Source organism: Rhincodon typus, unplaced genomic scaffold, assembly GCF_021869965.1.
Source record: "Rhincodon typus isolate 14 unplaced genomic scaffold, sRhiTyp1.1 hic_rhity00000716, whole genome shotgun sequence".
Lineage (NCBI taxonomy): Eukaryota > Metazoa > Chordata > Chondrichthyes > Orectolobiformes > Rhincodontidae > Rhincodon > Rhincodon typus.
Genome location: NW_025966354.1, coordinates 13,132 through 25,258, shown reverse-complemented (window position 1 = coordinate 25,258; position 12,127 = coordinate 13,132). Strand labels below are relative to the sequence as shown.

The window sequence follows — 12,127 nt, the reverse complement described above, 5'->3', positions numbered from 1 at the left end:
TCCAGCCTCTGCAGTTCCTACTATCCCAAGAGAAAACACATGTCTTTGTTCTTTTCTGTTTTAAAACAAGCTATTGTTCAAAGTTCAATTCTAAACTTCAACTTCCAGTTCCAAAACAAAAAAATTGAGAAAAATAAAAGAAAAATAGTGATGATTACTGCATGTATTCCCACTTTCTCTCCTTATTCTTTGATATCTTTACCAAATAAACATCTGTCATTTCTATCTTATATACTCAAATGACCCAGCCACCGCAGCCTTTTGTGATAGGTTCACTACTGTCTGAGTGAAGAAATGTATCCTCATCTCAGTCCGAAATGGTCTACCTGTATCCTGAGACTGTGTCCCCTAGTTCTAGGCTCCCCAGCCATGGAATACATCCTCCCTGAATCTAGTCTGTCCGTAGTAGGCATTACTCCATCTTAGTTCATCTACTTCGGAAACACTTATCCATGTCTTTATTGTCTGGGCCTGACTATGCCAATGCATTACTCGCTGGAATTCCACATTATACCCTTCATAGATTTGAAAACTTTGCTTTCTGTGTCTAAACTCACAGCAAATCCTATTCCTCTATCATCCCTGTGGTCACTGACCTGCAGTGACTACCAGTCAAGCAATACATTGACTTTAAAATTCTCAAATTTGTTTTCAAATCCTTCCATAACCTGAGCCCTCTATCTCTGTAATATCACTCAGTACCATAATTTCCAAAGTATCTGCATTTCCCAGTTATAATTTCTGCACCATCAGTGGCTGTGTGTTCAGTTGCCTGGATTCTTTCTACACATCTGTCCACTTCTTTAGGCTTTCCTCCTTGAAGAGTATTAAAACTGATCTCTTTGACCACAGTAATTATGATCTCACCTCATATCTCATTGTGTGACTCAGTGTTTCTTTTATAATGTGAAACGACTTGGGACATTTCTCCGCATTAAAGATTGTATGAAAAAGTATATTGCTGCTGGCATAGAGAAGATATTACCAGTTGTGTGGGCTTCCCAAATTAGTGGAATCACAAACTGAGCTAGTTACCATTAAATCCACTGGGCAAATCAGGAATAACTTGGTCGCTTCAGAGAGTGGTGTGAACTTGCTGCCACAAAGAGCCCTTGAGACAAATTACATACCTAGGTAAGAAGATAGACAAAGATATGAAGGAGAAATCAGTAGAAGGATTCACTGATAGGGTTAGGTAAGGAAAGATGGAGAAAGCTGTTTTGGAGTATAAACAATGCAGTCATCTAGTTGGGTTGGAATGGCCTGGTTTGTGCTGTGCTTCCTACAGAACTGTGTGTGAAGGTGTCAACGCGTCCACAGAAATAGCTGTGAACCTGATGGGAAGAGGTAAAGGTGTTGGTCACAGAAAGTCACCATTACTCCTCAGTTAGGTCACAGTGACGTCATGACACAACCTGGTTTGTGCCCAAGTTTTCTCAAAGACTTGTTGGAGAACAGAGCTACAGCCTTGTCCCTAACATCTGAAGGCTGAATTTGCCACAGAGGAACCTGATGACATCGGAACAGAAGTGGGCCATTCAGCCCTTTCAGCTGGTTTTGCCGCTCAGGTTATAGCTGTGATGTATCTCAGCTCATTTCACCCAGCCATCTTCCGGAATCTTAAAAACCTGTGCTTTACAAAATTGATCAGCCTACATTTTCAAAACTAAAATTGATCTTGTTCCAAAAGAATCATGGGGAATCCTAAATATCACAGTCACCAGAGGAATCTGTGGATGTCTTGTGCCTGTACAAAGTCTAAATAGGTTCACTTCTCACAGCCATTAATCAAGTGAGTGACTCTAATTCCAACTGATTACGGCCATTTATGTGCAACCAAATCCAACAGATTACAGCCATTTATTTGCAGACAACTCAAAACATTCTTTCCGTCTTCACCTAGTTTTGTATAGTCTGGCCAGCAATCCTTTGCAAATGATTGATGAAAGAGACTTGCTGAAAAGTCAGACCCACTCACCCTTATCGGTTTATACTTGGACTCTCACCATTTTAATGGACCTGAAGTGCAAACAGAGATTAATCCTTTCATTGCTGTTTGCCATCCTTTGCTGTGAATCCATTTAGAAATTTCCCATCCTCTTCCACTTTCCACATCTTCTTGGACCACTGGCGAGGTTGCAAAGGACTGGAGATTAGCCAGTGTTGTTCCCTTGTTTAAGAGAGGAAGCAGGGATAATCCAGGAAATTATAGGCCGGTGAGTCTGACATCTGCGGTGGGGAAGCTCTTGGAGAAGATACCGAGGGACAGGATATGTGTACAATAGGAAGAAAATGGACTAGTTAGCGTCAGGCAGCATGGTTTTGTCTGGGGAAGGTTATGTCTCACCAACCTGAATAAATTTTTTGAAGACGTAATGAGGATAATTGATGAGTGAAAGGCTGTGGATGTAGTTTATATGGACTTTAGTAAGGCATTTGATAAAGTCCCACATGGCAGATTGGTACAAAAACTAAAATCACAAGGGATTTGGGGTGGGCTGGCTAGATGGATACAAAACTAGCTTGGTCATAGAAGATGAACAGTAGCGGTGAAAAGGTGTTTTTCAGAATGGAAACTGGTAACTAGTGGTGTTCCACAGGGATCAGTCTTGGGTCCTCTATTGTTTGTAGTATATAAAATTGATCTGGAGGAAAGTGTGGGTTGTCTGATTAGTAAGTTTGCAGATGACACGAAGATTGGTGGATTTGCTGACAGTGCCGACGATTGTGAAAGGATACAACAGGATATAGATACATTGGCGACTTGGGCACAGAAATGGCAGATGGAGTCTAATCCAGACAACTGTGAAGTGATGCATTTTGGAGGATCAAATTTAGGTGTGAATTTTACTGTAAATAGCAAAACTCTTAAGAACATTAACATACAGCTGGATCTGGGCGTGCAGGTCCACAGTTCCCCAAAAGAGGTAACACAGGTGGCCAAAGTGATTAAGAAGGAATAAGGCGTGCTTGTCTTCGTCGCCCGGGGCATGGAGTATAAGAGTTGGCAAACCATGTTGCAGCTATATAAACCCTTGTTAGGCTGCATTTGGAGTATTGTGTGCAGTTTTGGTCGCCACACTACCAGAAGGACGTGGAAGCTTTGGAGGGAGTGCAGAGAAGGTTCATCAGGATGTTGCCCGGTCTCGAGGTCATTGGCTATGAGGAAAGGTTAAAAAGACTAGGATTGTTTTCTCTGGAAAATTATGAGAGACGCAGATAGCGTGGGTAATCAGAGGCTTTTACCCAGGGTTGACATTTCAATTACAAGGGGGCACAGGTTCAAGGTGAGAGCGGGAAAGTTTAAGGGAGATGTGCGAGGGAAGCTTTTCACGTAGAGAGTGGTAGAAGCCTGGAACACACTGCCAGAATAGGTGGTGGAAGCAGGCACGTTGGTGACATTTAAGAGGCATCTGGATGGTTACATGAATAGGAAGGGAATAGAGGGATACAGACTGAATAAGGGCGAGAGGTTTGCTTTTGAGTTTAGTTAGGATTGGCACAGGCATGGAGGGCCTGTTCCTGTGCTGTACTTTTCTTTTGGTTTTCTACAGCATTCTTTTACCTTGCTAAATTGAGCACAGGTATTGGAATTAAGGGGTTGGTGGGAGTGTGAGGTGAGTGTGGCCTGGAATCTACCAATTGGGTTCCTAGGCTGCGATAGATGTACCAAAACTGGCATGGCATCATTGAGAACAGTCAGGATTGACACATGGGAATGTATTAGTGTCAGCAGTGTCAGAGTACATCCTTATTTCCTGAGGAATTTTCTCCTCCCACCGAAAAGGTTTGAAAAGTACAGACACTGAGCTTTTTAAACATTCATCAGAAAGAATGCATTTTTTTTAAGAAAGATCAATACTCTTATTGAGATGTGGTGCAGCAAATAGGGGCACATCCAAGGGAAATGGTAACATATTTGTCTTTTGAACAATTAATATTCAAGGATGAAAATGTACACGTTGTGGTGACACTGTATTCTGCTTCAAGCATGCAAGGATTAAAGGATTCATTGTTTCAAAGGGAACAGAGTGTTTTGAATGCTAAATATTGAATGTTAAAGGAGCTATTTGATGACAGTGGCTGGTCACAATGTTGTTGCTTGGAAAATGTATTGACATAAAAGTTTACTGTTTAATGGGAGTTACATCCATGGAATGTGATGAAAGAGGGCAAGTTCTTCATAAAGACAGCTTATTATGAGGCAATGTCTTGAAGTGTACAAGTGTGAAATTACAGGGTAGTGCTGGTTTACGGAAGGAGCTTCACATGGTGCCTCTGAGCCACAAGCCCGGGAATCGAGTCCCACACCGGGACTTGGTGACCAAGGAAGGCATGTGCATTACCTTGGACCGACAGGTTGTGTATCAGCCACCACACTGAAAGCATAGCTAGTAAGAGTGGGAAATTCCTGGTGAGCCATGCTCGCGTCCCCAAGTGGTGGGCAAAACTTTAGAGTCATAACACTACTCATAACTGCAGAATCCCAACAAATTTCTGCTTCAGTTAGTGTTATTAATCTGCTTAAACTTAGCATTTTCTCTGAAATGGCAGATAAATACATTTAGGCATCTATGGAGTAGTACCACGATAGAATTCTGAGCTGAGCTCCACTGCTCTCCACTGATCTGAATTTCCCTCTGTCTGTTCCTTGCCCATCTCTCCTTTGCCGTAATTGAGTGTTTTTCTTTTCCATGAGACCTCCTCCAGCTCCAGCATCGTTTTGCCCCCTACACTGCAGAGTCCACCCCCACCCAGCCACCCAATTCTCTCCCTGACGCCAGGTTAGCTGATGTTGAGAAGTTTCTTTTGCTTACATGTTGTCAAGCTCCATTTCCAAACCTCCGTCATCACCCCAGCCATCCTCCAGCAGGAAAACTTTTCTCAAGACTTTTGTTGTTACCCATCTCCAAATCCCTTTCTTCTGAAGGCTGTGAACATGTTGTCACTTCCAGATTCAGTGTCCATCTCTCTCAAACACTTGTGTAATGCCTTTTAACCTTGTAAGGTTTTCATCATGCCTGTGGAACCAAAACGAGCCCGGGTAAAGTGCTGAACGACATTCCCAGACCTGTTGACATGAAGCATTGCTCCTCTATTTTTCAGCTCCATGGCACTGATGCCCATTTATCAATTCACTCCTGTGAAATGACTGTCTCTCACGAGGCTAGTATTTATTCTACTTTTACCCATGTGTTCAATGAAACACAGTCTGTAACTTCTCTACCCACCCCGCAGTGCCATACCATGATCCCTACAAAATAAAAACCGATAGAACTGCGGATGCTGTAAATCAGAATCAAAAACAGAAGTTACTGGAGAAGCTTAACAGGTTTGGCAGCATCTGTGAAGAGAAAATCACATTAATGTTTTGAGTCCGGTGACCCTTTCTCAGAACATTCTGAGGAAGGGTCATGGACCCAAAATGGTAACTCTGATTTTTTCTTCACAGATGCTCCCAAACCTGCTGAGCTATTCCAGCAATTTCGGTTTTTGTTAATGATCCCTACAAAGTAGTCATGATCTAATTAACTGGACCAACAGGCTCGATGGGCTGAACAGCCTGCTCTTATTTTTTTTTCCCGGCTACATCTTATTCCACCCTAATTCCTTTCTCCTTCCATATGGTGCCTCACAGACATGGAGTTATTTATGCCAATGATAGCCAGCTCCCACTTCCACCAATTCTAAATCCTTTTGTGCTTGTAAAACTGGATTAAGCTGGATTGTGACTACCGAGGCAGATAACTCAGAAATTTCTCAACTCACTAGATCTTCCTTTAGAGAGTTCCAGTCAAAGCAGTTTTCACTGCAGGGAGGTCTGGGTGGGGTACAGCGGCCATGGAGCAGACTGTTAGAAGGCCCACTGTTTTCTGGGGCTTTGTTCAAGTTATCTTAAACCATTTAGGCCCTTAGTACTCGCTCCATGCAAATCCTAATCTCATGACCTCTGTTGCTCCTCACTTCAAACTCATGCTTCCCCAAGCCCATGGCCCTTCATGCCTCATGCCATCCTCCCCCCAACTCACCCCTCATGCCCTTTAAACTCCGATGTCACTTCCATAGCCACATACCCAGTATTCATCATGGGCAAACCTCAGAGGCCATGTGGAGATGAAAAGAATAAATTGAGTACAACTTTCACTCATACATATTTGAGAGTAAATACAAGAAACTCATTCAAAGCTTTTAACTTCTCTCAAATGGTTAACTTTTTACATAAAAATCAAACTTCTGTTTAGACCCCATATCAAAGACAATTTATCATCTCATAGAAATAAACCTTTAAAATGTTACTTTCACTGGTGCAGATCACCCCTGCTGAAACAGTCATAGCCTTTGAGACTCAGCCTAGCATTCATCATCTCATAAATAATAGCCCTTGGGGAAATGCTAATAAATCAATCCATTGAAATTATTTGACCCAATGGAGATATGCTTTTCCAACCCGTACCACATGACTTGTCAACCGGAACTTCCCAGCAAAAGATTTTTTTTAAATTACTGACTGCTTAATTCTTATAATTTTCCATGTTTAGACAGCAGGAGACTTAAAAGAAGAAACTTCAGATCATGACCCAGGGAAAGAGGTGAAGTCAGTTTTAAAATGAATGCTGCTTAATTTCTCAATATACCGATGAAAGTTGAACACTATTTGCAGAAGAATAGATTTACAGCTCTTGGCTCCAACTCTGTAGAATGATTACCTCATGTAGCTATGTGATTGGAATTCCAAACAAGACACCAGTATATATTAGATGTCTAAATGCAGGAGGGTGAGTATGAAGGAGCAATCAAATGCAAATCACCAAAGACTCATTTCTTGGATTCTGATATCTGCTGAATGATGAAAATTGAGTTAACATCCTGATATGATAATGATGACTAATGCATCTATATCATGAAACACAGAGGTATCTAGACAAACAGAATGGGTCGTTCATAGCTCTCCCATTAAAAAAATGCTTTGACTCCCCAATCCAAAATTCTAAAAAGTGAGAAAAGACTTGTATTTCCTCGAGTTTTGAAAAATAAGAGATAATCAGTGTCACCAGATCCACCGTTTTAACAGCTGGCTTGACCTTTGTATTTGCTTACAGATCAACACACATTTGTTTTGAAGTTTCAGCATTTTCTTGTGACCTTGTGACAATGCATTTCTGCACATGACAGATGAACAGTCTGTCATGCTGTCTGACATTACTAGCAGACAAGGCATCCTTCAACCCCAACCCTAACCTTCCTTCAATTGCACTGGACTAGGTATTATATCCACTTCAATCCTGGTACTTCTGAGAAGCAATTTCTAAACTAGACTGCAGCTTGTAGAAGCAGAACCCTGAATTACATACAGCCATTTGAACTTTTGGAAGAGGCATTTTTTTTCCCAAAGACTGCAAAAGTCAATTCTGGTGAATGAAGCAATTGCTGAGCATAGGATTCCCTGTCTGAGCCTTTGAAATGTCACACTTTGTAGGGTGCTAATAAAGTTTCAAAGAGTAAGACTTCAAAAGGGCACATGTGAAAGATGATCTAATTAGACCGTTTTCAACAGGAAGTTGTCTCTTGTGAGTTATGTTCCAAACTGGGGGCATCAGTTGAAGCATATATTTTTGTTTTCACCTTTCCAGGGGTTAAAACCCTCTTCAGCCCTAGTCTATGTATGTTAGTCAATTAGTATGCGGTGAAGGTCACAGATTGAGGACAACCATTAAATACCCCTGCACTGCAGGTAAAAAAGGTTGAGAAAATATCTTGTTCTATTTGCTAAAACCAACAATTCTGGAACAACAACAGGACAAAATAAGTTTACTTAACCTGAAATTGACTGCTCATTATTTACTATCAGTGCTGCCAGTAACACTGAACATAATGGCTATAACATTCCTTAATCTATGCTTCACAGAACTTAGATTCGTATATCTGTTTAAACTTCTATCATTTTAGATTCACTTTTCATTTGTAAGCTATGTATGAGTGTTGGATTATTCTGTGCTTGTGTTCAGTAAGTCTTTGTTAACATGAGATAACCTGGTTAAGTTGGCTCATTTTTATTCACAACTTCATTTGGGCTGGGAGAAAGGCATCTACAAGAGGAGGAATCCTATGATCCACTGGCGGCGTAGGTGAATATAGAGGGGAGATCATTTATCCCTCCTTATCCAGGAACTTGGTCATCTGGAACTGTAAAAAATTTGAGGACTTCATCAAGGGACTGGTCGAAACAATATAGAATAGTCACACTGTGTATCAAAATAACACAAAGCTTGCAGGTCTTTACCTTACTGCCTAAAGTCATCCCATTACACAGATTTAAATTTGACAAAAGCAATCGGAGCAAGTTTAATTACCGCAAATGACTTTGATGTGATTTACATCAAGGCTGATTCACATTGTTACATGCAACTTCCCACCATTGTTACTTTCCAAGTGCATTTTTAATATTAGCAGATTTTTGTTTCTGCATGTGCTCCAAGCGCTCCTGGGAAGTGACTATGCTCTCTTCAATGGACTTTAAAGTGAGTAATAAAGATAAAAGATTTCATTTCCTCATTTTGACAGCATTAGAAACAGCATTATATGCTATCCCATCGGTTCTGTTAAAATTACCCTAGTTTGTATATTTCACGGCTTTCCCTAAATCTTTCTGTGTTATATCCTGTAATTCTCACTGTGTATTCCCCTACCCTGACATTTCACTTCCTCTATAGGTGGTTATCCAATTACATTTTCCTATGAATTCTGCAGTATTAGTTGAGGTGTAACTAATAATTTATTTAATGTATTTGCTGTCTGCATCTACACCACAGACAAAACTGACACCAAGACAATAAGCAGAGAGCAGAATGTTAGGACAGCACAGCTGAGAATGTCTTTTATAGGCATCACAAAGTAAGATCACAGCTGATTTGATCATGGCCATGACTCCACTATACTGTCTTGCCCCATTCAACCCTATAACCATCAACTCTGTTATAAATCAAAAGTCTGTCTCACTCAGGAACAAAAACAGAAGTTGGTGGAAAAACTCAGCAGATCTCGCGGCATCTATGAAGAAAAAATCAGAGTTAATGTTTTGGGTCCGGTGACTCTTCCTCAGAACACTCTCACTCAGTATTGAATATATTCAGTGACCCAACTTCAACTGTTCTCTGGGTAAGAGAATTCCAGACATTAATGGCCCACAGATACAAAGTTTTGCCTCCTCTCCATTTTAAGTGGGAGACCTGTTACTGTGAAACTGCACCCCGGGTTCTCAATTCCCACATCTTCTCAGCACCTACTCTGTCAGACCCCATCTGAATCTTTTTCTGGTTCAGTAAGTTCACCTCTCACAACACTGTGCTCACGTGAGATTCAGAGAGTTATAACGCTTCTCTGAGAGCCCGTCTCCTGCCCTGCAAGAAATGCTTTCCTGCACTCGAGTCACTTGAGTACAAATGTTTGTTCACTTGCAGTGATCATGTTGTTTACATGTAATGTGATCCATAGCTTGGCACAACTTTACTGAGCAACTTAAGAGGGAAGAGTCAAGAGTGGAACAGTTACCACTGAGGCTACATGGGTAGAACAGAAACAGCATAGCTGGGATTTGACCCCATCTGAGGACACTGGGCAGTAAAATATGGCAAAATGTGAAAAACAGAAAGGAACGGTGTTATTTAAATGCTCATATGTTGGGAACTTTGGATATACAAAGGATCTGGGTGTCCTTGTACATCAATCAGTGAAAGCAGGCAGAAAGATGCAGCAAGCAATTAGGAGGACAAATGGTATGTTAACTTTGATTCCAAGCAGCTTTGTGCTCAGAAGCAGGGACATGTTACTGCAGTTAGATAGGTCATTGGTGAGACCACACCTGCAGTATTAGGTGCAGTATTGTTTCCTTACCCAAGAAAGGATTTACTTGCCACAAAGAGAGTGCAGCAGACGTTCACTAGGCTGATGCCAGGGATGACAGGACTGCCCAATGAGGAGAAATTGGTTCAGTTGGGCCTGTATTCACTAGAGTTTGGAAAGATGACAGTAGATCTGATTGAAATGTATAAAATTACAAATGGGCTGGACAGATTAGTTGCAGGGAAGATATTTACTCTAGTTAGAGAGTCTAGAACCAGGAGACACAGTCTTAGGATACAGAGTAGGTTATTTCGGACTGAGATGAGAAAACAATTCTTCACTCAATAAGTAGTGAACCTGGGGAATTATCTCCCACAGAAGGCTGTGGAAGCCAAGTCACTGAATATAATTTAGAAAGAGATTGATAAATTGTTTGATTTTAAAGGTATTGGGAGAAAGTAGCTGAGTTGGTGGCAGGCAAATAATGCTGTTCAGTAAATGTGGTCTAACTACATGGATTAAATCTTCCCTTCATGAACAAGATGCACCACTCTTGTTTATGGTATTCACTATCATTAGCAATACATTTCAATTCGTCAGACAGTCCGGGAGCCCCATTTATAGTTCCAAAAGTATACTCTAGCAGAGATGGATTGTGGGTGTACACCTTTCTTTGGAGTTTAACATTTATTAAGAGATTGAAACTGGAGATTAAAACACCTTTTCTTTCCCTGTGTAATCTGAGTAAAGAACAGAGGCTTATTGTGTGGTTACAGGGCTGATGGGCTGCCAAGCTGCTACTGTGTGGCAAACTGTCCAATCCAGCAAATGACCTCCTTGAAGCATGTGGCACTTCCAGGGGTATCAAGTAACCAAAGCATCAAAGGCTTTTGATGCCAGCTGTTACAGTGAGATCCAAATGTACCATGTGCTACTTTCAATCTAGAGTTTCCCGTGCTCTGGGGAGCTTGTAAGGAGTTATAGTCTCCATTGTCTTTGCATTTAGGCAAGTGTCTGAGCTTAGCTGAATGCTCTTCCTAACACAGCTCAGGTAGCAAACTTGACAAATATCTGCCTGCTTGCAGCCGGACACCTATATCTTATTACACTGCAAAGGGCAAATCACTAGAGGAAGCTGGAAAGGGATTGACTATTTTCCCACCCTGGCAATTTTGTTACAATATATATTTATGTATATCCCTTTTTACATGTACATACTTGCATCTTTTGACCCACTAGTTTGGCAGCAGTGTAAATCTGCATGACAATGCTCATTTATATTTACTTGTGATGGCAATCCGTCCAGTTCAAGAATTTTCATTCCATTCCGTTTTCGCTGTCTGCAGTCCATTCCGGGTGTAGCTTGTCAGAAACAAATCAGGAACATGGCAGTCCTCTCAAAGGCAAGAGCTGCCCAGTCTGTCAGCTCATCAAACAGAGGCAGCTTCACTAGTTCAGCCACATCCACAGGATGGAAGACAGTCACCTACCCAAGACTCTCTAAGAACCCAAGGGGGCAGCTGGAGACAGACAGTCAGTCAACAGCCAAAGCTCTGCTTCGATGATGCCTAAGTGTGACACAACAGCCCTTGATATTGATTTTTGTACCTGGTCACCAGTTGACAACAGAGGGAAAAGGCAGTACTTCCTGTGACCTGGAATGCACTATCACGATGGCCAATGGTTTGTCAGCAATGGCCAGCACTAAAAACGATAATCCACAACAACTTCATGTGCGGCTCTTGTGTGAGGATCTGCCCCTCAATGATTCATCTCTTCAACGATCAGCATGGATATATAAGCGGAATGACCCATCAGCTTTTGTAGATGGAAGGAAGGTGGATGGTATTTTCATGAATGTGGAACATTCCATCCCAAACTCTATTTTTTTTTTGATAATTATCTGCTATGATGTGTTGAATCAGCTAAGAATTAAAATCCTATCATCTGAATAATTCTACATCTTCCAGAAGACCATGGCCAAAAGTAGGCTTCATGTAAATCCCGTGACATTCTGAAGACTGTCCAAAGTGTCTTAATACAAATTAAGTTGAATAACTGTCGCAAAAACAGAAATTGCTGAAGAAACTCAGCAGATCCAGCAGCATTTGTGGAGAGAAAACAGAGTTAACATTTCAAGTCCAGTGACCCTTCTTCAGAACTGGACTTTCAGTCCACAGATGCTTCCAGACCTGCTGAGTTTCCCTGGCAATTTCTGTCTTTGTTTCAGATCTCCAACATCTGCAGTTCTGTGTTTTATAATAATAACAGTCGTGTGGGTTTGGAC

At 41.3% G+C, this 12,127-nt stretch overlaps 1 protein-coding gene across 1 annotated transcript in view; it reads left to right on the top strand.

Moving 5' to 3' along the window:
* Positions 1-12,127, top strand: part of LOC109916935 (RING finger protein 24) — a gene marked incomplete at its 5' end in the record, with an annotated part of 34,570 nt that overhangs the window by 18,952 nt on the left and 3,491 nt on the right. The gene's annotated exons all lie outside the window — the stretch shown is intronic.